Source organism: Callorhinus ursinus, unplaced genomic scaffold (genome assembly GCF_003265705.2).
Source record: "Callorhinus ursinus isolate GAN/ISIS: 27379988/994484 unplaced genomic scaffold, GSC_fseal_2.0 scaffold15, whole genome shotgun sequence".
Classification (NCBI taxonomy): Eukaryota; Metazoa; Chordata; class Mammalia; order Carnivora; family Otariidae; genus Callorhinus; species Callorhinus ursinus.
Genome location: NW_027397077.1, coordinates 22,096,461 through 22,121,528, shown reverse-complemented (window position 1 = coordinate 22,121,528; position 25,068 = coordinate 22,096,461). Strand labels below are relative to the sequence as shown.

The following is a 25,068-nucleotide window of genomic DNA, read 5'->3' as shown; positions in this document are numbered from 1 at the left end:
GTTTTATGGAACGTGTTTTAGGGAATGGCAGATTTGAGGCTAGTAGAGGGGAGATAAATGGAGAAGTAATTACAGTAATGCCAGCTAACAATTGTGGAGTTCTTACTCCATGCCAGGCTCTGTGTAGATGCTGGGAAAAGGAAAGCTTCCTGAGGCCAGTAGAGAAGATGTCATCAAGGAGAGGACTCAAGCTGGCAATTGAAAGAGTGGGCAAAGACTTACATGTAGATCTTGAAGACTATTTGTTGACAAAATGAGTAAAAAAGATATATCTGCACTCAATTTTGTATGTACTACCATTATAAATTTTAATAATTTTGTTTTGTTTGGATGTTAAAGATCCAATTTGTAAATAACTCAAAATTGGAATGGTGGTAGGCTAATTAATGGCCCCTAAGAGGTCCTTGTCCCAATTCCCAGAACCTGTGAATAACTTACATTAGATGGCAAAAGGGACTTTGCAGGTGTGATTAAGCTAAGGATTTTGATATGGGGAGATTGTCCTGGATTATTCAGGTGAGCCAAGTATAACCACAAGGGTCATTATAAGAGGGAGGCAGGAGATCGGAGAGACAACAGACGTTGTAACCACAAAAGCGGTGAAAGATTTGAAGAGACCCTACTGCCCACTTTGAAGATGGAGGACGGATGCCAAAAGCCAGGGATGTAGGAGTCTCAGGAGCTAGAAAGGACATGGAAGCAGATTCCCCCCTAGAGCCTTCAGAAGGAACATAGTCATAGGTACCTATTTTAGCCTTCTGACCTCCAGCACATTCCATTAGTAAATCTGTGTTGTGTTTAAGCCACTAAATTTGTGGTGTTTTGTTACAGCAATTATGTAGCAATAGGAAACTAATGCAGAATATATTTTTTCTTTATTTTTAAAACTACACTTTTAAAAATTATTGACAATTCCAAATAGCTCTAGTTTATATGAGTTAGGGCTACCAAAAATTATTGACAATTCCAAATAGCTCTTGTTTATATGAGTTAGGGCTACTGCTGTTTGCCATGTTAGAAATCCAAACTAAGAATGTGGTAAGTAATTCATGTATTTAAAGTGGCAATACTAAGCTCACTACATGTTAACAAAAAATGCATACTTTTAAGAAAAATAACTATATTTTCTAAAACAAAAGAGAAGAGTAGCCTTATTCCACATTTTTGCTCATTTTTTTAATGGTTAGCTTAACAGAAGGCAGCTGGATTCTAATAACTGCTTCTGCATTCCATCTGTCATGATATCACACATCAGGTAGCCTCTGGAAAACTCCAGTGAATGAAAGGGCAAATAATATCTAAGTATTAGCATGAAAACCCTGACAGACTCCGCAGAGTCTCCAGACCACAGCATGAAGATCCCCAATACAGAGAACAAACTGTGTCCTGGCACCCTTTGCCAGACAGGCAGTCTGACTCAATCCTCACAACAATTCAATATGGCAGGCACTAATATTAACCCATTGTAGAGATGAGGATGTCGAGATTTGGACAAGGTAAATAACTGGTCTCGGGCTACATACTGGTAGAGCCAAAATTCAAACCCAGGTAACCTGACTCCACATCCCAGGATGTTTCTCCCACCACTCCACTGTCCCCAGTCATCCTGAGAGATTGTTAGTGGGCTTCATTAACCCATGTGTGTAGGACTCCCTCTTTTCTGACTTTTTTTCTTCTAGATCAGACCACCTGCCAAGCACTTCAGCCCACCCATCACATTTTGTCTAGATATCTGCTTTTCAACTTTTAATAAGTTGTAGAATCACAAAGCTGGAAGACAGTTCAAAATCCTTTCCCCCTCATTGGGCTTTTGGAGAAACTGAGGCCCCAAGGAGGAAAGTCATTAACGCATGATAACCCAGCTAGTTATTAGCAGAGCCAGAAAAAGTACTCAACTCTTCTGACTGTTCAGTTATGATTCCCCCAGATACTGTGTTACATTGGATCCCAGAATTCAAACTAAGATTTTTAAATGTAATACAAAAATAGCAACCATCCTCACAAAGCATTTCCACTTTAACAGCTACCCATCATGTCTGCTCTCCAGAAGGGGTAAGGAATAGTTGAAATTTTCCAGGGTTTGGGGTCAGCTCATGCAGGAGACATCTTTGCTTGATCCCTTGCAGGCATGATATCCAAATGCATGATGACAGTAACCTCAGTCCCCAATACCAAATGGGTTCTTAATAAATATTGATGGGATGAGAGGGCACCTGGGTGGCTCAGTCAGTTAAGCACCCGACCACCATGATTTCGGCTCAGGTCACGATCTCATGGGTCATAAAATCAAGCCCCACATGGGGTTCTGCGCTCAGCGTGGAGTCTGTTTGAGATTCTCTCTCTCCCTCTCCCTCTGCCCCTCCCCCACCTCTCTCTCAAATAATAAATCTTTAAAAAAATTTAAGAATTGGGGCGCCATGATCCCGGGGTACTGGGATCGAGCCCCACATTGGGCTCCCTGCTCGGCGGGAAGCCTGCTTCTCCTTCTCCCACTCCACCTGCTTGTGTTCCCTCTCTCGTTGTCTCTCTCTCTGTCAAATAAATAAATAAAATTTTAAAAAATAAATAAATAAATAAATAAATAAATTTAAAAATTAATAAAATATTAATAAAATAAATAAGTTAATATTGATGGGATGTATAAGTAAATGAATCGCTCCTTCCCTCTGTGTGGTTTCTGAAAGCCGGTTTGCAGGAATGTGGTCAATTTTGAACTTCCTCCTATGGAAGCCTGCTGGGAGTTTCTCCCAAGCAAAAAGAACCATTGAGATTCCAGACAGTAAATCAGCTTCATGTTTTGCCTTTTGTTTCCCTTTTAAATTCCTGCTCCTGATCAAGACCTCCACCCTCCCTGCCAGAAAAGAGGGAGGGAAATTTAAAAAAAAAAAAGAAGAAGAAGAAGAAAAAGAAAAAGAAGATAAAGTACCTTTGTAACAGCTCAGACTTTATCTACAGCTTCCTCTTGAAGCTACCCAGCCCTTCCCTTTAGATTGGAGTAACTGGACCCTTTTTTTTTTTTTTTCATTTTTCTTATCAAGGGGAAAATAAGAAAAAAAGTGCCTTTCCACAGGCTCTCAGAAGTCATTAGATTGCATCTCTGGAAGGGGTGAAATGTTCAGACATTCAGGGAATCAGGCCCAAGGAAGGCCTCCTCCCAGTTAAGGCACACCTGCTCCCTTAGAAGGTTCTGGCTCCTGTGTCTGGGGACAGAAGGGGTTTACCGAGCCCGGGGGTGCAGCTGTTTGCTTTAGGAAAATAGCTTACGCTGTAAATACTCCAAGGTATTGTGCCTCATGTACAAAAATCTTGGTTCCAGAGCAAATACATAAATCTGAGCCTGACGGGGGAGCTTAGTGGGCCACATGTTCGGAAACATTTGGAGTTCTCTTTAATGAAAGCAGATTGCCTTGCCCTGTGGACTTAGGGGATCCTATTTTCTTTTTTTCATTTCAAATCCACAGGCTCTCAGAAGAATTGAAAGCAAGTAGGTTACACCAGGTGCTTTGAGGACAATGAAAAACTGCCGCCGGACCTAAAAGCATTAGTCATTTGGGGAATTTCTCTTTTTCAAACAAGACCTGGTGGAATTAGATGCTCAGAGCAGTTATTACAATGTAGCTAGGCCAGGTGGTTTCTTGGGCAATGTCTGCAATGGACCAAGTTCAGTCGGTGTTGTCAAAAATCTGGTTTGTTTCATGAAAAAGGAGATAGCTAAGCAGATACCAGAGTTCTCCCCTAAAAAAAGCAAAAAAAAAAAAAAATCAGTTAAGTTGTTGACTTATAATAAAAGCTCTCTTACAAGCTTTTCCACACTTGCGCTCAAAATCTTCACTGGAGACGTGGATGAAACGAAGGATTATTTGTCCCAAGAAATACTCCAAACCGAAAATTAGTGCTAAAATCAGTCAACCCTAAACCAGGAACCCAACAAATTACTCAAACATTTGCTATTTTGACAGTTCTGTTCTTTATAGTCACCTCCCTTTGTTACTTTAATTTCTTCCCCTCAAAAAAGAATGGTTAAAATTTATGGCCAGGAGAAATAACTGATTACTGCTGGCAAGTTAACTGAAGGGGCCAATTGTTCCATACGGCAAGAATCAGAAGGCTAGGAAGCCATTCACCAGGGAAGACTGATGTGCGAAAGGGCAGAGCAATGTTCCCTCCATTGTGTGATAAAGAGTTTCATGTTTGGTTCCAAATTCCTAAAGGCAGCCTGGTGTGCAACCGACCGAGCCATAGGGAGAGCATGCGAAAGTTGAAAGTATATACTTCACACACAAGATGGGGTCAACTTCCAGGAGACAAAGGTTTCCTGTTCACTTTCGTTAGAGTGGTCCAGACTTTCTCCGCGTTTGTTAAGACAGGAGAAGCAAAATGGCCGTTTTGCTAGTTTCACATGGAAGCCTCATCAGATTCCAGGAATGACATCATAGAGACCCCTTGGGACATCCCCACACATAGGCAGCAGCAGAGTGTTTCTAGAGACCCCAGGGGAGGCTCACAGGCGCTTAAGCCGACTTTAACTGGCGGATGCTGCTCCAGGCAACTGCGCATATTGCCAAAACTTCTCTGCCATCTCCTACCAGGCAATAGAATCTCAGCCGCCACTGTCCCACTGTTCCAGGGGATGCTGTCATCAATGTGTAAGAACTCCCATGAGCCCAAGACAGAGCTGGGTTCCACCCAGAAGTGGGAGAAGGCTCTGCCCCACATTTTTTTTATAGGATCCTAAGCAATGCTGTATGTGCCCATTTTTCCAGATCCCCCCCCCCCCAGAAACAACTGCAGCTTTTCCATGGAGCTCCCCTCAAGGCTTACAATGCATCCATGGGATTGGGGAACAGACCCTGCCTCTCATTGGTTATTCCCCTCCTACCCCCAGGTGCCTGCTCACAAAACTTCCTTCTCAGTGAACCATTTTTTTGTCAGAGTCTATCAGTTCATACAAATAACACACCAAGGAGATGCTGACCCCCTAAGTCAGTAAAAGCCAACCAGACCCTGAACCCCCCACGAAGATCATGGTCCACACAGTAGGTCCACGTAAAACCTCAACTAGAAAGGGTCCAATTTGTGTGGGTGGCTCTGTCTGACATACTTCCTTATTACTTCACCAGCCATTTGACGTGTTTATTGTATGTGTTGCTAAGAATGGGAAAGTCTAGAATAAGAAAATGTTATAAGTAAGATGGAGCTACAAGATGATCTAGTCCAGCCAACTGCCGGAAGGAGAAACCTCAAACCTTATGTCTCTGCATGGTCGCAATAACCACAATAGCAACTGTAATGACTAACAGGCATGGATTGCTTTAGAATTTATGAAGCATTTTACATACATTATTTCATTTAAATAATGAACTGAACCCACCCGTTTGGACCCCTAGTTGTTAAATAGCAATGAAATGGAACTTTCTGTTTCTAAGTAGGGAAGCTTAGGGGAAAAAAAAATCTTATTAAAAATAGCTCCAAAGGCAATTTGAACATCAAAGAGCTTTTTATGAAACAGCATTTTGATGAGTTAAGTGTAAATGAATCAGAAACATATGGATTAAATTTTATTTAACTAAACAAGGGTTTAAAAATTAAGAGGCAAAGTAGTTTGAAAACACATCCAACTTAATCCAAAGTGTCTGAGCCCAGAAAGGGCTGAGGGCTTTGTAAACCAGGGAGGTGAAAAATGACAATCTTGTTACCTGGAGTTCTTGTCCTGGGGTCTACACCGAATAAACCTTAACTCCTTAACTCCTACACAAGTGGAGACCTAAAAGTTATTTTGAAATTTCCCTTTAAGTTATGAAACTATTGTAGTAATACCAGATGACTGAAATCATGAATTAAACCAACCACAGATTAATAATGTCATTGAGCTTCTGTTTTTCTAATATTTTAACTTTTCTGTGCGATGCTCGGTTTTCCAAAGATGTTTTTGAGATTTATATCTCTTCCTCTCTGTTTCTTTTTTTAACATCCAAATATTTATTTTGGGTTATCTTTGTTATTTTTTTTCCTTCCAAAATGTAATAGGCAACCCACAGACTATGAAATTTTGATTTCCATTTTATTTGTCAAAATTGTTGGTTGTTCACTGAGCCAGGTATTTTAAGATATGCAACTTTAAAATCCACCTGCCTTGGGGAGCCATAGTTGTTTTCCAGTTACAATAAGAATCCTTGGTTCTAGCCAGTCACCAAAACTGGTAAAGTTTGGGTTTGTACCAGATGATTTCCTCCTGTCCTGAGAAAAGTTTACTTTACTGACAGTACTTTGTCTTTAGTGAACATTACAGCTTGGCATATTTTGCACACATTCCCTATGTAAAAAGATCAATGTTCCTACTCCATTGCAAACCGGAGTTTTCACATGAGAAGATTGTCTTCTCCTGCCTTGGTGATGAAATCCCCAAAGCAATTGCCACTCTTAGTCCAGCCCCAGCAGCTACTAAATAAGTACCACTTGGTAGAGTCATGATAATTAATAGATTTCTAGGAAACGTTTTAGGCAGTGTCTGGATATCTGCAGTAAAACTGGATTGAGACAGAGATTTGTAGTACCAATTATCCTCTGCCCATCCATGTCATCCCGTCCTTAACTGGGTTCCAGAAACCAGAGCAGCCTGGGGCAAATTGTCAAATTGTCGAAATTTGTCCTCGGCAATCTTCCAGCTTCTTGTATTAGTTCCACAACTTCTGTGCCCACATGCAGACCCGGTGCTCTCATTCCAATAGAGTGGAAGACATTGTACTGAAAGTCACCCAGACCCAAGTTCAAGACCCACATCCACCACTTGCTGGTAGAGTCAGTAAGAATTTTCACCACCACCCCCCCCCCAACATGGCATTTCTTTATTTTCCAAGTCATTTCCTTTCCATTTTGTGTTTGAGTGTCCCGGGCTTACGGCAAGATGTGTTGTCACATTAGCTCCCTTTGATGTTGTCTGTCTGGGGGGCTGTACATTCAAATGTGACATTTGTTGCATTCAGAAGATGCTGTATTCTTGTCTTATGACCTAACGACCTCCATCCCTACTTTAGTCTTTGCCCACATGCTTCCTCTGCCTGGAATTTGCTCCCCGTAGCTGGCCACCATTCTTGCTGTCAAGAACCTGTCCATCCCGCAGGCCCACCTTTCTTGAGTCTCTTTCATGAAGGGCCTGGTCAGAAGTGGTACCTTCGTCCCCTCAACCCCTGTGCCCCAGCTGTGCACCTCCCGCAGACACACTGTATCAATATTTGGTCTATGACAATCTCATTTCCCTTTCTAAACCTGCTCTGTCCAATATGGGAACTACTTGCCATGTGTAGCAGCTTGATTTTAAATACTTAAATAAAATTTAGAATTCAGTTCTCTCGTTGCAGTAGCACCATTTCAGATACTTACTAGCCACGTGGGGCTAGTAACTGTCGTGTTGGATGGCACAGACATGGCACATTTCCATCATTGAGGCAAGTCCTATTGGACAACACAGTTCTAGATGCTATGGGATTTAGGACCATGTCTCTATGCTCTTTCTCTTCTGCAAACTCTCCCCACCATCTACTACACATATGATAGTGCCTGGCTCATGAGGTTCTATTTGCTTCTATCAAATTCCTGTCTTTCATGGGGCCAACTCAGGACCTTTTACAGAGTGATGATGGTAAAATCTTATTGTTTTAAGTGCCTTATACCATACTACATGCTTTACAAGGTAGATGTTAATAGCTTCCTTTCACAAATGAAAGAAGTAAGTGATCTGCCTAGGCGACACAGGCATTAAGTGAAGAAGTCAGGATTTGGACCCTGGCATTTCTGACTCCAGCACTGTGTAATTCTGCAGTGTGTTCTGGAGCAGGATTCCTTAACCTTGGCCCTAGTGATACTCCTATTTGAGGCCAGAGAATTCTTTGTTGTGGGGACTGCCCTGTGCACTCTAAGATGTTCAGCAGCATCACTGACCTCTACCTGCTGGATGCCAGTAGTATTACCTGCCCACTCCCCAACCCCAGTCTGCACAACCAGAAATGTCTTCAGACATTGCCAAACGTCCCCTGGGGGCAGTGAGGAGGGCAACCTCATCCCTGGTTGGGACCCACGAGACAGTCAGAGTTGGTCATATGGGGGAAGAAATGCTTCTCAAAATACTGGCTTCTTGCTTTTAGCAAGTGAGAAGCAAGTTTACACCTACTCTTCAGGGCAACCAAATAAGAATTCTCTTAATCTGCTATGTAATCCACCCAATCCGTCCATCTGGGAAATGTTCTGCGGCTGCTTCCTTTCATGTTCAGCAGAGATAGAGCCTCGGGTTGCTGACAGCCCAGATGTTCTGCAGCCCCACATGACTCACGTTAACACCCCCATGCCCTGCTGCACAGGGCCGGCCGGCCAGCTTTTCCTTGAGACCACCTGGTTTAGACAAACAATCTCAGCAAACAGCACCTCTGTGGGAGGGGGGCAGAGTGGGGCTGAAGACACGTGGGAAGGAAGAAAAAAGAGCTAATATCTGGCAACTCAGTACAGCCAGGCAATTCAGTACAGCCGTCCTGAGCTGTTTGAGAGGAACCAGGGCCTAGCAAATGGATCCAGAGCCCGCGCAGGCTGCCTGGGAATGATATTTCAGTCTTTATAACAATCACAAGATGAATAAGACAAATAAGATGGTCTTTTAAAAAGCCATGGGATCTTTCCAAGGCAGCTCTGTCCCCATCGTAGATTTAGACTTGTCCTACACCCCCCTCCCGACTTTCTCTGCTTTTCCTTTGTTTATATTGTAAGTGTGGTGAGGGCAGACACCCCCTAAGAAAAACATTTCCTTTTTAAAGTGTATCCCTAAGGCAGCATTTCCCCACCAGCCCTATGAGAAATGCTACAGATAAAACGTGGGTCACGCAAGTTGGAGAAATGCTGACAGTTCTTTCCCCTTCCCAGGGTTCCCAGGGCACACTCACATGTAGAAGCTCTGAGAATTCTCACAGCAAAGAAATGCAGCTGGCTAACTCACGCAAAAGGTGCCCATACCTGCCCAAAAGCCCTTTAGGAAGAAGCAAGGTCACAAGATAGTGGGTGTGAAAATATTCTTCAATGTTGAGAGTATAAATGCAAACATCTCATAGACCCTAGAAAGGCTGCTTTTTACAAGGAAGCAGGAAAACTCAGAATTATGGGACTATTGGATTCAAAACAAACTTCATGGGCTCAGAACTCTAAAAAAAAAAAAAAAAAAAAAAAAAGATTTTTTTTTTTTCCCCAATGAGTATATAAAGCTTTATTCTTACAAAAATAATCTGTTTGAAGAGTTTTATTTTAGGTTCAGAATTTCAGATGTTCTCCATGTCTCTTTCTTGGGCATCCAACTCCTGACTCTAATTAAAAATGTTACACTCAGCTCTTAACGAGCAATAAAACCCAGAGAATGAGCAGTTATAGTTTATGAATAATGACTGTCGTTAGGCTGAAGCGCTAACTGGCAGAACCTGTCCTGAAGCTCTTTTCTCCTCTATCTCCTTTCCCTCCCGTCAAGGTTTCAGGAGAGGCGCCATGGCGGTTCGAGGCTCAGGGAGGCCCAGGTCATAGGGCTGGTATGTGGCAGAGCTTCCTGCCCTGGTGTAATAGAAAATCTTCACTATTACCCATGCCACCTCTCAAAATAATGGCAATGACCACAACAACGATACCTAAATTCGCTTTGTGCCTGGTGTTAGTGGAAGTGCTTTTTCAAGAACAGTGGTGCTCGAGACCAAAAGTTTGGGTCCCCTCTAAAACTCATGTGTTGAAACCTAATCCCCAGGGTGATGGTATTAGGAAGTGAAGGCTTAAGGAGGGGATGAGGTCATGAGTGTGGAGCCTTCATGAATGGGATTAGTGCCCTTATAAAGAGATTCCAGAGAGATCCTACACCCTTTCTTCCATGTGAGGACATTGCAAAGACAGCCCTCTGTGATCCAGGAACCAGGTCCTCACCAGGCACCAAATCTGCCAGGGCCTTAATCTTGGACTTCCCAGTCTCCAGAACTGTGAAAAATAAACGCCTGTTTAGAAACCAACTAGTCCATAGTATTCTGTGATAGCAGCCTAAACAGATGAACACAAGGGATTTTTATCCCAGGATCCACAGATGTCCAAAGGCTTAGTGGTTAGAAGTCTGTCTTTCTACTTGGATTAATTAGATTTAATTTTTAAAATATCTGCTTAAATATTTTGATAACAATATTTTGGTATATTTGGTTTCCTTTGGAATCCTATGTATTTTATTTTATGCTTTTAAAAATATTTTTTTCTGAGAAGGGATCCACAGACTACAGCAGACAGCCAAGGGGTTCAAAGCATAGGAAAGATTAAGAAGACCTAGGGAGTGGAGCGTGTGACTCTGGATCTCAGCGTTGTGAATTCGAGCCCCACACTCGGTGTAGACATATCTTTTAAAAGAAGAAGGAGAAGGAGAAGAGGAGGAAGAAGAAGAGGAAGAAAAAGAACAAGAAGGGGGAGGGGGTGGGAGGAGGAGAAGACCTAAGGAACACTAGTAATACCCATTTTCACAGATTGGGAGACTGAGGCACAGAAAAACCTAAGTAATTTACCCAAGGCCAAAGGGCATATGAGGAGCAAAGCTAGGATAGGAACCCAGGTAATCTGGCTTCAGGGTGTATGCCCTTCACCAGGACCTCATGGCAGCCTCTCTGAGGCTCTATGTCAGATCCTTTGTGAAATTCCACAGACCCCATGTTCCCTCCACAAGTAAGGTAGACCCTCATCCGTGCTTCACATAGCAGCCACGTGTGTTCAGTGAAAGTTTTACTGGCTTCCCCTTGTACCATTCTGCTTGCTCTAGCCTCTGCCTACCTCTCCCAGCCCCTCTCCTTCCCTCCTCCCTCTGCTTTCCAGCCACACGGTCTCCTTCCTCTACCTCCCAGCCTTTGAACACAGCCTCTCCTCTGCTGGAATGTTCCTCCTCCCTTAACTTGCTTCTCTTCCTCTGTGATCTCCTCTTTCCTGTCACCACCTCACAGAGAGCTTCTGTGATTAACGTATCAAAATGAGTTCTCTCGGTGTTCTTTATGTACTTTATATAGCGATCCTTTCTCTGTTCTGGGTATTGCAAATATCTTCTCCCTGTTTAGGGCTTATCTTTTCACCCTCTTTATAGAATCATTTAGTGAGCAAAATGCTTAGTTTTAAGGAGTCAAATTGATCTACTCCCTGAGAGTTTGTGCACTTTGTTTCTTGTTTAATAAATCAATCTCTATGTCTAAGGGCAGGGAGACAAACTTTTGTGTTTCTTCCTAAAAGTTTTAAAGCTTTGCATCTTACATTTAAGCCCTCAATGCATCTGAAATTGACTTTGAAAGCTGTGAAAAAGGGATTTAGTTTTTTTTTTTAAGATTTTATTTTTTGGGACGCCTGAGTGGCTCTGTCAGTTAAGCAGCTACCTTCGGCTCAGGTCACGATCCCAGGGTCTTGGGATCGAGCCCCACATCGGGCTCCCTGCTCAGCAGGAGCTTGCTTCTCCCTCTCCTCCCTGCTTGTGCTCTCTCTTGCTATCTCTGTCACTATCTGTCTCGCTCTCTCTCTCAAATAAATAAATAATCTTTAAAAAAAATAAAGATTTTATTTATTTATTTGACAGAGAGATAGAGAAAGCCAGAGAGCACAAGAGGATGGAGGGCAGAGGGAGCGGCAGGGGAGGGAGGAGAAACAGGCTCCCCATTAATTAACATTAATTATTGAATTGTCTGGTTTTCTCCCACTGGTCCCATGTGGACCTTTTGTTTCTGTGGTCTGTTAGCCAATCCCTGGGCCAACTACCCAGCTTTATTTCATATAGTCTTAACATGTATTGCGGCAAGTTCCCTTTACCAACTTTTTTCTTAAGGAGTGTCTTTACCTATTTTTGCTTTTCTATGTAAATTTTTGAAACAGCCTGTCAAGTTCAACTTTAAAAGCAAATAGATAAAAAACCTGTTTTGAGATTTTTGTTGAAATTATTTTATACCTTCAACATTAATTGGAGAAGAATTTACATTTTTAAATGATTGAGTCTTTCTGTCCGTATATGGGAATTAACTCTGCAATTATATAAGTCATTCAATGATTTTATTTGGGTTGTTTAATGAAATGCTTTTGATTTCTAATTATCTCTATCAAATCTTACACATATTTCATTACATTTCTTTCTAAGCTAGATAATCTTGCTGTTATAAATAGAATCTTAGTTATATTTCCTGTTCATTCCAAGTGCAGAGAAATGTCATTAATTATATATAGATGTATTCCACAAACTTATTAAGTCAAGTTACTCATGGATTATTTTATGTGTCTTCTTTCTATATAGACATTTATATCATCCACAGATGGTGGGAGTTTGGTTTCTTCCTTTCTAATATTTATGCATTTATTTACTTTTCTTATTTTATTGCATAAGCTAGAACCTCCAAAACAATGGTGAATAAAATATCTTTTCTTGATTTTGGTTTTAAAAGAAATGTTTTTAACATTTCAACATTGAGTGTGATGTTTGGTTAAAGGTTTATGTAGATACTTGGGGGTTTTTTGGGTTTGTTTGGTTTTTTTTTAATATTTTATTTAAGTAATCTCTACCCCCAATGTGGGGCTCGAACTCATGACCCTGAGATCAAGAGTCACATGCTTCTCCAGCTGAGCCAGCCACGCACCCCCTGTGTGTTTCTTTTAATTAAGAAAGTTGCCTTCTTGTCTTAAAATTTACCATGAGTTTTCCCATAAATGTTTGCTGAGATTTAGTGATTTTTCTTCATTTAACAGAGTTAATTTATTTCCTATGTTTTGTTGATGTAGTGATTTAGTACACTTTCCAAGGTTGAACCAAACTTGCTCTCCTTCCTGGTTGTGATGCATTATCTTTTTTTATTCATTGACAGATGTCATTTCCTTAGATTTTGCTTAGAATTGTGTGTTTATGATCCTCAGTGCATTTGAGCTATTACTTTTCCTCTCACACTGTTTTTGTCAAATTTTGATGTCTGGGTTTTACAAGCCTCGTAAAAATGCATTGTGGTGTAGTCTCTCTTTTCCTATTTTTGAAGAGATCTTGTATGATTGGATTTATCTGTTCTCTTGTTTGGTAGAACTTGCCAGTAAAACATCTGGGTCTAGTACTTTCTTCGGGAAAAGATTTTTTAACAGAATCAGCATCTTTGATGATAGGATATGATAGATTACAAAAATGACTACAATCCTTCATTCTTCTGTTTATGTATGGCCTCTCACCAAAGAGATATCTATGTCCTTACCTTTGGAATCTGGGCTAGCCTTTGTGAATTTCTTAGCCAATAGAATACAGTTCTCCCCCTGCACTGTTTTCAATCACAGGTCTCTAGAGGCTTTTCACTCTTCTTTTCACTCTCTCAGAACCCTGCCTACCACATGAGCAATCTCAACCCAGCCTGTCAGAGGATGAGGGACAATGCAGAGGTCAGTTCAGGTGCCTCAACTGAGGCCACACCATACCATCTGCCCTTAAAACATGTGTGAGAGAGAGTTCAACCTCAATTAGTGGCAATACCTACCCAACCTGCATCAGGCCAAAGACATATGAGTAAGCCTAGCCAAGACCACAGAAACCATCCAGCTGACCCATGGACTTCAGCACAATAAGTATTTATTTAAGTGACAGAGTGGTAGGGTGGTTTGTAGATAACTAATGCATGGCACCATTCATATTTTTTGTTTCTTGAATCCATTTGGGTAATTTATACTTTACTAAGAATATATCTGTTTCACTTGAAGTTTTAAAATTTATTGATGTGAAATGATTCATACAAATCTCATATTTTCATTTTTTTCTTACATCTTTGATTTTTTTTTTCCCCTTATAATTGTTTTGTTTGGGTTTTCTTTTTATTTGATTAATCTTGTAAGAGGTTGTCAGTTATATCACTTTAATAAATCAACCAATATCTGCTTGTGGAGATCCTCTCTATTGTATATTTGTGTTATCATTCATTAGTGTCTGTCTTTTTGTTATTATGTCCCTCATTCAACTTTCTCTGGCTTTGTTCTGTTTTTTGTTTGTATTGTTTTGGTTAAGGTGGATGTTAGCTCATTTATTTTCTACCTTTCCTATTTTTAAATATAATCACTGAAGGCTACAAAGACATCATATGAGGTTGTAAAGAACACTTTAGCTGCATTGCACAAGTTTCACAGATAGTATTTTCCATATCCTTCAGTTTGGATGCCCATTGTCATTTCTTCTTTGACACGTGCACCATTGAGAAGTATGTTTTTAGTATCTAAATGAAGGAGGAGTTACACTTTTATTATTAATAGCTAACTTTACTTTTTATAGACAGTGGTGTAGCCAACTCATACTGACTCACAAGATGTGATTGTTGAAGATTCAAGAATTTTGCAAACCTTATTGTTAATAAATCGATAGCCTGAAATCAGCTGTGGTGGGACTATTTACACCACAGAAATCTGAAAACATTACAAAGCAGGGCTTTTTTTTTTTCCAACAGAGGTAGCTTACCAGCACACTATTGATACCACTATTGATACCACACTATATGATACCAACAGCTTGGAATGTGTTGATATCATTTTGTGCCCCAGTACATGGCCAAATGTCATGTATGTTGCATATATGCACACAAAGAAAGGTTTATTCCAGGTATCAGGAATAATACTCTGCAGCTGTTCACTACATTTGTCTTGCTGATCATGTTAAGTCTTCTATATACTTCTTTTTTATTTCCTTTATCTATTTTTTATTTCCTTTATCTTTATCAATTATTTTTAAAGGTTTTATTTATTTATTTAGAGAACACGAATGGGGGGAGGGTAAAGGGATAGGACAAGAGAGAATCCCAAGCAGACCTCACACTGAGTGTGGAGCCTGACACTGGGCTAAATCTCACAACCCCAAGACCATGACCTGAGTCAAATCAAGAGTCAGACACTTAACCAACTGAGCCACCCAGGTGCCCCTATCAATTATTGATTAAGAAGCTTTTACTCATGGGGCACCTGGGTGACTCAGTCAGTTGGGCGTCAAACTCTTGATTTTGGTTCAGCTCATGATCTCGGGGTCGTGGAATCAAGCCCCACATCAGGCTCCATACTCAGCAGGAAGTCTGCTTGAGATTCTCTCTCCCTCTGCCCTTCCCCCCACTCGTGTCTCCCCCCACCCCCCGACCCAAATAAATAAATAAGTCTTTAATAAAAAGAGAAGGTTTGGGCACCTGGGTGGCTCAGTCATTAAGCATTTGCCTTCGGCTCAGGTCATGATCCCAGGGTCCTGGGATCGAGCCCCTCCTCAGGGTCCCCACTCACCGGGGAGCCTGCTTCTCCCTCTCCTTCTGCCCCTCCCCCATTCATGCTCTCTCTCTCTCTCTCTCTCTCTCTCCCCCAAATGAATAAATAAAATATTAAAAAAAAAAAAAAACAGAGACAAGATTTACCCCAGGGCAAGTGCCATCTCGAGAGTTAAGTTACTTCTCCCCTGATGATTCTTGCTTTCTGGTCACTTCAGGCCCCCACAGAACTCCTGCCCTCTCCTGCCCAGGCAACCATGTTTCTTTTGCTTGTTGTTCATTTTTTAATGCCTTACTATTTTTTGGCCAAAACCAGAAGTCCCTCCCCGCTCTTCTCTTTCTCAGTCCCTTATTTATTTCCTTTATAACACACAATGTATCATTATTTTTTATTTGTTTATTTTCTGTCTTTCTCACCACAGTGTATCATCCATGAGGGTGGCAACACTGTTCTTCTCTTTACCATTCTAACTTCCGCACCTAGCAAGCATGACAAGGTTCTCAGTACATTTTTATTAAATGTATATGTGAATGAATGAATGAAAGCTCAGTATGCTGGGGGACTAGTATGTAGTGATAAAGGGGAGGCAGGTCCTCGGAGGAGGTGCTTACTCCACACCTTATATTTAGGGGAAGGAGAAGGTGACTGCATGACGCTGGTGTATCCAGGGGCACCCTGCGGGAAAGGACGTTCAGGCAGTCTGTGGAGCTGCCAAATAGAAGGGACCTGTGGTCCTGCTCCCAGGGTGTCAGGCACCTCAGGTCTCACAGTGAGTGAGAATAAAGGGTTTTACAGGCTGTTTTCTAAAAATATTCACTGTCTGGGGCGCCTGGGTGGTTCAGTCTGTTAAGCGTCTGCCTTCAGCTCAGGTCATGATACTGGAGTCCTGGGATCGAGTCCCAAGTTGGGCTCCTTGCTCAGTGGGAAGTCTGCTTCTCCCTCTGCCCCTCACCCAACTCGTGCTCTCTCTCTTACTCACTCTCAAATAAATAAAATCATTTTTTTTAAATAAAAATAATAAAAATAAAAATATTCACTGTCTATGCAATCTACGTATTACAAGTTTCATGACCATGTTGTAAAGTGTTTTCAACTCCTTTTGTCTTAATATACTTTTTTTAAAGGCTTGGTGCACCAATTTAGGTTAGTGAAGAGCTAGATGCCCCAAGGACATCATGTGCATTGTGAGAGCAAAGTACTAGCAATACTGTTTACCCTTTGACCACACTATTCCCAGTTTCTGCTCCAACAGGTTTTATTTATCTTAAGATTAAAGCAAATCACCAGTGGACATATAGTTACTGCTTTATGGTGAAGTACAGACACATAAGCCAGAGGCATCAGTGGATTCTGTCACCTTTGAAAAATGATTTATTTTTTTATGTGCTTTGTTTTTCACTCATGGGTAACCTGATAACATTTCAGAGCCTGAAATCCTTCCCTAAGCTAAAATAACCTGTTGAATGTAAGTGTAAACCAAGTCTAGCCTAGAAGAGCAGAGTTATTTTTTTTTCTAAAATTTCCTTGAATCTGGAAACATGTCTGGTCACACTATTGCAATATGGAAAAATAAATCATAATTAGATTTCACTGAGCTGCAAATGACCCTGAAATTGACTAACTGTATTACATTAGAGAAATCTAAGGCTCATAAATACACTGATTAATATGTCTACTCTAGGCTCTGTGCCATCCTTAGTCAATCATGGTGCTCCTCCACTGGGCCTCAGAATCCTTCTTAACACAGAACAACAGGAGAAGAAGCCTAAATGTCATTTCTGGTTCTCGCTGAGTTAAAGCATCCACACCATTTGCCATTTTGCCAGCGAAGCAAATGCTAAATTCATCTCTTTAGTGTAAGTTGTGAGTTTTATGCTCGTTAACTTAATATTGGCAGTTCAAGGGTTGATTTCAGAAGTTTGGTGATACTTGCTTTCTAGGTTTCTTTTTCAAAGAAATAATCTATTTTTCATTTATTATGCCTCTATCCTACCATAACTTATTTCCTTCTCTCTCTTTATAATAGTTCAAAGCAAAAATAATATTGTTTACAAGGCAGGAAAATTCCTAACAGCAGAGAAATGTGCAATCAGATAAATGAAACTGTCTTATTTTCCATAAAATGAACTTAGTGGCTCTGGTCCCTGCTGAGCATGCTGGAAGGAGATAAGCTCTATACAGCAGCAGTGAAAGTTGTGATAACAATCAGCAAGTGACTTTTTTCCACAGTGAGGAGATTTTCCATCAGATTTCATTTGACCTTGAACACTGTGTTAGCAATGAATAATTAATAGTACTTATTACAGTAATGCCCCACTTAACTGACATTATCAGGGAATTAGATGCCCTAAATGAGTGAATTGACCAGATAGGAAGACTTGCCCCCTTTTTGCACACACATACCCACACACAAATCTTTATTATAACCATTTCTGGTGCTTTTGTTTTTTAAGTGTGTGGCAAAATTTTGTGACTTATTGACAGTCTCAGAAACATAAACATTTATTCATTCTGTGTGTCTTAGTGAAGCCATATGTGCCAGGCACTATGCCAGGTGTGGGCAATGTAACAGTGAATGAAGGAGACACAGTCCCTGTCCTTATGAAGCCTATGTTTTGGGGGAGAAGAGAGATGAGCAAGGAATCGTGCTACAGTGCTAGGAGAAGAGCAGGAAAGACTTATGAACTACCCCGGACTGAGTGGCAAAATCGTTGAACTCAAACTTGGCTGAGTTCCCCAGGACTGTTGGCTGCTAAATGGCTTCTGATGGCTGTGTCTTGAGTTCTTGTGATTGATCCTGGTAATTCATCTTCTTTAAATTCAGCTACAGTTTCTTGCTGCTTGCTAAGTGTGTGGTGCTGCTCCTACTCTTTTTTGGTATCACAATAATGTACATAAAATGGTTAAACGAAGGATGGCAAATACAGGGTATATTAGTTAATCTAACGTTGCATAACAAATTCCTCCAAAACTTACCAGCTGAAAAGAGCACCCATTTATCATCCTACAGTCTGTGTGGGTCAGGAATCCAGCATGCTTAGCTGGATCCTCTACTTCAGGCTCTCTGACATGGCTACCTACCCTCAAGGTGTCAGCCAGGCCGGAGTCTCCTCTGAAGGCAGGACTCCGTTCCTCAAGGAATATTGGACTGAGAGCATGAGTTTTTTTGCCAGCTGTAGTCTGGAGGCTACTCTCAGTTTCTTGTTACATGAGCCTCTCCAAAAACGCAGCTTGCTTCATGAAAGCCATTGAGAGAGAGAGAATATGTTAGCAAGAACACACAGTCTTTCAAAACCTAATCACAGAAGTGACATTCTTTTACTTTTTCTATATTCTCTTGATTCCAAGCAAGTCACTATGTCCTGCCTACACTTAAAGGGAAGAATACCAGGAAGGGGATTACTGGGGGCCACCATAGAGGCTGCTTACCCCCATATACCAAGAATATTATCATCATTCTTCCCAGGGCCATAGCAAACCTTACTAATTAATCATGGCAATCTCAACCACTGAGCCCCAAAATGGCTTCAAAAGCATATTTAATGGAGGACTCCAAGAGGCCCATTACCAATCAGTTGGTGAGATAAGGTCAATTTTCCTTCTCTTACTTAAACAGTAACCATTCCAAGTAATTGTTGTGGGGAAAATATGTAGGTCAAGAATCTGGACAGAGATGGGGGGCAGTAGTTAGAAGCAGATCTACAACATGACAAAACAATAGCCATCATTTGTCAAGTCAATGGGAAGGAAGCAAAGCCTGTAGCAGAAATCAACTGATAGAGACTTAACAGACAAATATTTCACAGTAAGGACCTGGAATTGAGAAATACATATCACAGCAGGCAAGAGTTCAAATGAGATCAGATCATATTATGGTTGGACACACAGAAGAAGAATCTGGTCCTGATCAGGACAGAGGTTATCCCCTTGGCTGCACTGAATAAGAGTCATCATCATTTTTCTCAATGAAAAAATACCAAAGACGCCGTGGCCTAGCCTCATGTTTCTTTCTTATGCCTGTCTCAGATTTGGGGGTTTCCCACTATATCTATGGTAGTGTTACTCAACCTTCCTTCACGCACCCTCCCTTTGCATAAACATAAAAATCTCATTATCCATCTGCAAAGAATGTCTCTGCTCCCTTCTTTGACAAATCACATATATCTCTCCATGCTTTATTCCCATTACAAAGTGAGGACCTCCTCATTCTTCAGGAATCTTTGTGTTTGTCCATACCAGCTCTGGACTCCTTAAGCTTCATCTCTGTCTATGGGGGTTCCAAAAAAAATTAGTGATTTTCAAACAACGGGATCACAGCTCCCCAGGAGAATAAAAAAAAAAAATTTAAGATTTTATTTATTTATTTGAGAGAGAGAGAGAGCACAAGCGGGGGGAAGGTGCAGAGGGAGAGGGAGAAGCATGCTCCCCGCTGAGCAGGGAGCCTGACATGGGACTCAATCCCAGGACCCTGGGATCATGACCTGAGCTGAAGGCAGATGCCTAACCGACTGAGCCACCCAGGTGCCCCTAAAATTTTTTAATGTTTTATTTTTTAAAGTTTCAAACATTCAGAAAAACTTCAGTAATAGTACAATGATTTCCTGCCTACTCCTCACTCAGTCTCTTTGTATTTCCCTTATTACCCTCCTAATATGTATACTTATATTTGTTTACCTGAACCATTTAAAAGTAACTTGCAGAGGGGTGCCTGGGTGACTCCTTTGGTTAAGCATTCAACTCTTGATTTTGACTCAAGTTATGATCTCAGGGTTGTGGGATTGAGTGCTCAGTGCTCAGTGCGGAGTCTGCTTGAGATTCTCTCTCTCTCCCTGCCCCTCCCCTAGTTCTCTCTCTCTCTCTCTCTCTCAGATACATAAATAAAATCTTCTAAAAAATTTTTTAAAAATAAAATTATATAACTTGCAGAGGTGATACCCATTACCCCTTAATATTCCAGTGTATGTTTCCTAAAACCAAGGGTCCTTACCTCCATAGCCATAGTAGAGCCATGAGACAAAAATAGCTTCTAATCTGCACATTTCCCTAGCATTTCCCTGATGACCACAATAAGGTACTTCATAGGTCAGATCCAAGCCCAGTCACATGTGGCATTTAGTTGTCAAGTCTCTTCAGGTCCCTTCCTTCTAGAACATCCCTCAATTTGGGTTTATCTAAATGTTTCCCCATGATCAGATTCAGGTTTTGCTTTTGAGGCAGAGCTATCGGAGGAATGATGGTTTGTTTTCCTCGGTGCCTGCTCTCAGTAGGTACCCAGATATAGTGTCTGTCCATATATAGTGTCTGCCAGTTTCCTCACTGTAAAGTTAATTTATAAGTATTTTGCACTGGGAATTAATGAGTGATTCATTCATGCTTTGCTGGGAGACACCTTGAGACCCTATAACTGCCCTTCACCACTTCTCGCCTCCACTGATGATGATTCTTTGATAACTTTGCCACAAAGAATTTTTAAGGCTGACTTTGGCATGAATGGTTTTAAAGGAATCATTTCCAGATTGTCAGCTCCTCTCTAGATGATGCTCAAACTGTGGCTGTGGCATGCTGCTTCTCCTTCTAGGGACTCCAACTGCATGACTTGAGGGCACACTTCCTGCAGGCTGCCGCAGACACAAAGGGAAGGGTGCCCCAGGGGTGGTGCCTCAGGCTCCAGCTGGTCCCCTTTCTGACTTCCCTTTCACAGCTGCCTCCTTCCCCTTTTACAAAAGAAAGGCCCACCTCTCACCCATCCAGAAGCTTACTGTGGCTCAGTCCCCCAGGCTAAAAACAATCCAGGAGTCCAAACAAAGGAGTGATTCAGAATCTAGCTGTTAGTGTTGAGAAAGTGAATGATTCTAATGATTGGGTTACAAATCCTTTTCAACTCTTTGCTTTCAACAAAATTGAAGAAGGATCTGATGGAGTTGTCAGTTAGTAGATCATTAAAAATAATTTTTGATGATAGATCACCATACAATTTTTGGCAAATACCCCAGAAGAGTTTGAAGAATTGAGTGATGTTGCTATAAGGAAACTCTTTCCTTTCCCACTACTTATGTGAACAAAGTTTTGCTGTACTTACAAGTATGATTAAAAGAAAAAAAGGGAATAAAACTGATGCTGAACCCTGTCTCATTTGGACAATCAGAAATATTCAGGAGTTAATAAGAGGGAAAAGTCCCATTCATCTCATTTAAGATAGAGACTTCTGATAAGATTTTAAGATTTTACTTCCCACGTTTCATAATGATTTGTCCAAACGTATAATGTATTTGTTGTTTTGAGCAATTAAGTACAAATACAAATAATCATAATGACAATTCAACACAGAAGAAATTGTTTAACATTTAGGGCATCAAATTCACAGAAAATATTAAAGATTTCAAAGTTTAACTTTGTACAGAAAGTTGATCCAGAAAAGTGATCAACTCCATAGCCTCCAGTGAGGAGGGTGACCTCACTCAGGGCATGCACATTGTATCAGGCCAGCTGCAGGCTAAGTCCTCAAAAGAAAGACATGAATAGGAATTCCTAAATTGCAGGATATCCTTGGTAACCTGCAAATTCCTAGACTTTGCCAAGAGGATAACCTAATTTGGTGAGTGTGGGAGAAGGCCCAACACACCAAGTACAGGCCCTGCCAGGTGACTTTGTTGAGTTTTGTCCTTGTACCATACCGTACCTTGAGCATCACTACCTCAGAGTGTGATCTTTCATCCTGATTGAAGCTCCTCAAATCCATTCTTTCGTTTCCATTCAGGTACTCGAAATTCCAAAGGGTTCAAATGGAATCATAAATCAGCTGAAGGTAAGCAAGCTGTCAATGTATGACATTTTTATTTTTGTAGTTTATTCCAGCCTGATTATTTCCATCAAATGACTATATATTATACTTAAAATATTACTTTTAATTGGAAGTCTAATCAAGCACAAAGACAATATTATGTAAGTTTAATTGCATTTTTAAATATTTGAGCTCCAGAGAGATAGATGAATGGGGAAAATGAATTTACAGAAGAAGCGATATAAATGATAAGCATATTTTAATTGATCCTTTCTAATTAAATACAAACATATTACAAGATAACAGTGTCACAATATGGGTGAAAGTCTACGGTAATGGTGTGGTAAAAAGAGAATGAATGAGATTAGGACCACAATTAATTTGGCCATACCTGAAACAATATTTTCTTTTGTACTCGTTTAGTCAATAATGCTACTTTTATAAATCTAGTCAAAGGAAATGCAAAGTTAAAGTCAAATTTGTTCACTGTCGAATTGTAAAATTGTTCACTGTATAATTGTAGAATGATAGTAGTAATAAGGAGAAAACACCTGATACAAAGGATTGAGGCAAATTCACCGCAGAATAATATACAGTTCTTTCTAATGTAATTGTCAAAATACATTTAATGTTGACAGATAATGTTCAGGACAGAATATAAGGGGATCAAAGTATGTTAAAGAAAAGAAAGGTAGGAGAGAGGGAGGAAGCAGGGGAAGGGAGAGAATGAATCTAAAACACATATAAGTAAGAAAAAGAATAGGCCACCATGATGGTGAGATTAGGGTAACTTTTATTTTCTTATTTACATTTTCTTTAGCTTTGAAATTCTCTGCACTGTGTGCATCAGTTTTATAATCCAAAACAGTATTGCTTTAGAAACCATATTAAGTAAGTATTCCAACTTCTAAATTGCTGGTTTTGAGGAAAACCAGATTACATGGTCCACTGGCAGCATATTTGCACAGAGTACCATAGAACTAGTCCCGTTCCCTGTCACTAACCCACCCCCAACCCCCCCACCCCTAGTCTATGGACAGCAGCTTCACCTAGAGTTAGACCTACAGGCTGATGTCTCTCTCTCTCTCCCTCTCTCTCTCTCTCTCTCTCTCTCACACACACACACACACACACACACACACAATCAGACAAGGATATTCTAGTATGTCCCTTGAGAGCCTGCTTCCTTTCCTTTATTCTGAATAATTTAAATGGAACTGAAGGAAGCTATTCTTTTCCATGAGCTGATATTAAGGGGTTGAGAGTACCCTGTAATGAGTTCCTTTCATTTATCAGTATGATCATGATTAAATATCCTCTCTTACATTATTCATTCATTCAACAAATAGTTTTGAGTGCCTCTTAGACAGTCACTCTGATGGAGACAAAGTGGTATTCTTTCATTCTTCTGTTTAGTCAGTCAGTAAATCATATTTCCTACAGTATTTACCCAGTGTGTGACAGACATTTCTTGAGACATTGCAAAGACAGTAGAAAACTAGGTAGCCATAGTCCCTGCCCCCAAGGAGCTCACGGTCCAGGAGGAGAGAGAGACAGTTCAACACGTAAAAATCATGACAGGATAGCACAGTTGGTTAAGCATCCAGCTCTTGGTTGACTCAGGTCATGATCTCAAGGTCCTGGGATCAAGTCCCAAGTGGGGCTCCACGTGCAGCCTTGGAGTCTGCTTGAGATTCTCTCTCTCCCTCTCCCTTTGCCCCTCCCACTCATGCTGTCTCTCTCTCTAAAATAAATAAATAAAATATTTTTAAAAATCTTGACAGTGTGCAGTATGTGCCATGCAGGAACGTACGGTGTTGCAACAGAGACCAGCAGTGGTGCCTGACCAGATTAGGTGGTCAGGGAATGCCTGTCTAAGTAGGGATCTGGAGAATGAGTAACAGAGCAAGTCTGGCTGAGGAGTGCTGAGGAACTGTAGCTTTTTATTCCTCCGATATTTTGGGCCTGTGAAATAGCAGGCACAGTGCTGGACAGTGGGTTGGGAGGAGATGAGGGTGAATAAGGGATGATCCCTGATCTCTACAACCTCAGACACTAGAGGGGTTGACAGATACAATCATCACACAATCTCTTCAGTATGTGAGAGTCAGAAAAGGCTTCCTTCCCAGCAAAGGTCAGTCCAAAAATTAACTTTTTTTCTTCATTGTAATTGTTTTATTTAGTGTTTGAATGGTAAGTATATTCTTATGTCAAAAAATTGCCAAAGTGAAAAAGGGTTTTCAGTAAAAGTTCTCTCTCCCAACCTCTCCCCGTCATTCCCATCCAATGCCCCTCCCCAGAGACAACCAATGTCACTGGTTTCTTCCGGATCCTTCCAGCTATGGTCTATGTTGATCCAAATACATGAGTGTGTTTTGGGTTCTTTGTTTTTCCTTTTTATTATGTGAGGATCTGAACTGAATCTTCAAGTATGAATTTTCCAGAGAAGGGGGTTTGGACAATAGAAGAAAGAATATGGCAATGGAGGGCAAGAGAAAGACCCAGATTAGGTGCATAGGACAGCTTTTCCATGTTGCGGAAATATAAGTGTGAGGCAGGAAGGCGGGGGAACCAGATCATGGCAAGATCTGATTGCCATGCTGCGGGGCACAGATTTAATCTGGTTGGTAGCAGGACTCCAACAAAAGACTTTTAAGTACAAGAGTAACATGTGCTAATTGGTGTTTTAGGAAGAGGGTTCTAGCAGCTGGTAGATGACAGACGTCCAAGTGAGCCTTGTTCACCAAATGGAAAAGTTGAGCTTCTTTCCTTCAGCCAGTGTGAGCCAGGAAAGGTTTTTAAATAGGTGTCTGGTGGTATCAGAGGTTGTGTTAGGCAGATTGATCTATCAGCAGTGTGCTGTCCTGAAATACAGCACAGCATTAGAAGAAGAACCGAGAGAAAATTAAGTGAGTGAGAATCTAATTGAACACCAACCCTCAGCAGAAATGTGGGCCTTTCCTCTACTTTTTAACTTTAAGGAAGAAATCTGTATTCATTACCTATTGCTGCATAAC

The 25,068-nt window shown here is 40.9% G+C and overlaps 1 long non-coding RNA gene across 1 annotated transcript; it reads right to left on the bottom strand.

The window, feature by feature from the left end:
* Positions 1-3,369: 3,369 nt before the first annotated feature.
* Positions 3,370-4,632, bottom strand: LOC112834050 (uncharacterized). Its single transcript, XR_012380937.1, has 2 exons — positions 4,125-4,632; positions 3,370-3,735 (listed from the first exon to the last, which is right to left on the bottom strand). It is a non-coding gene; the product is annotated as an uncharacterized lncRNA (long non-coding RNA).
* Positions 4,633-25,068: the final 20,436 nt, after the last annotated feature.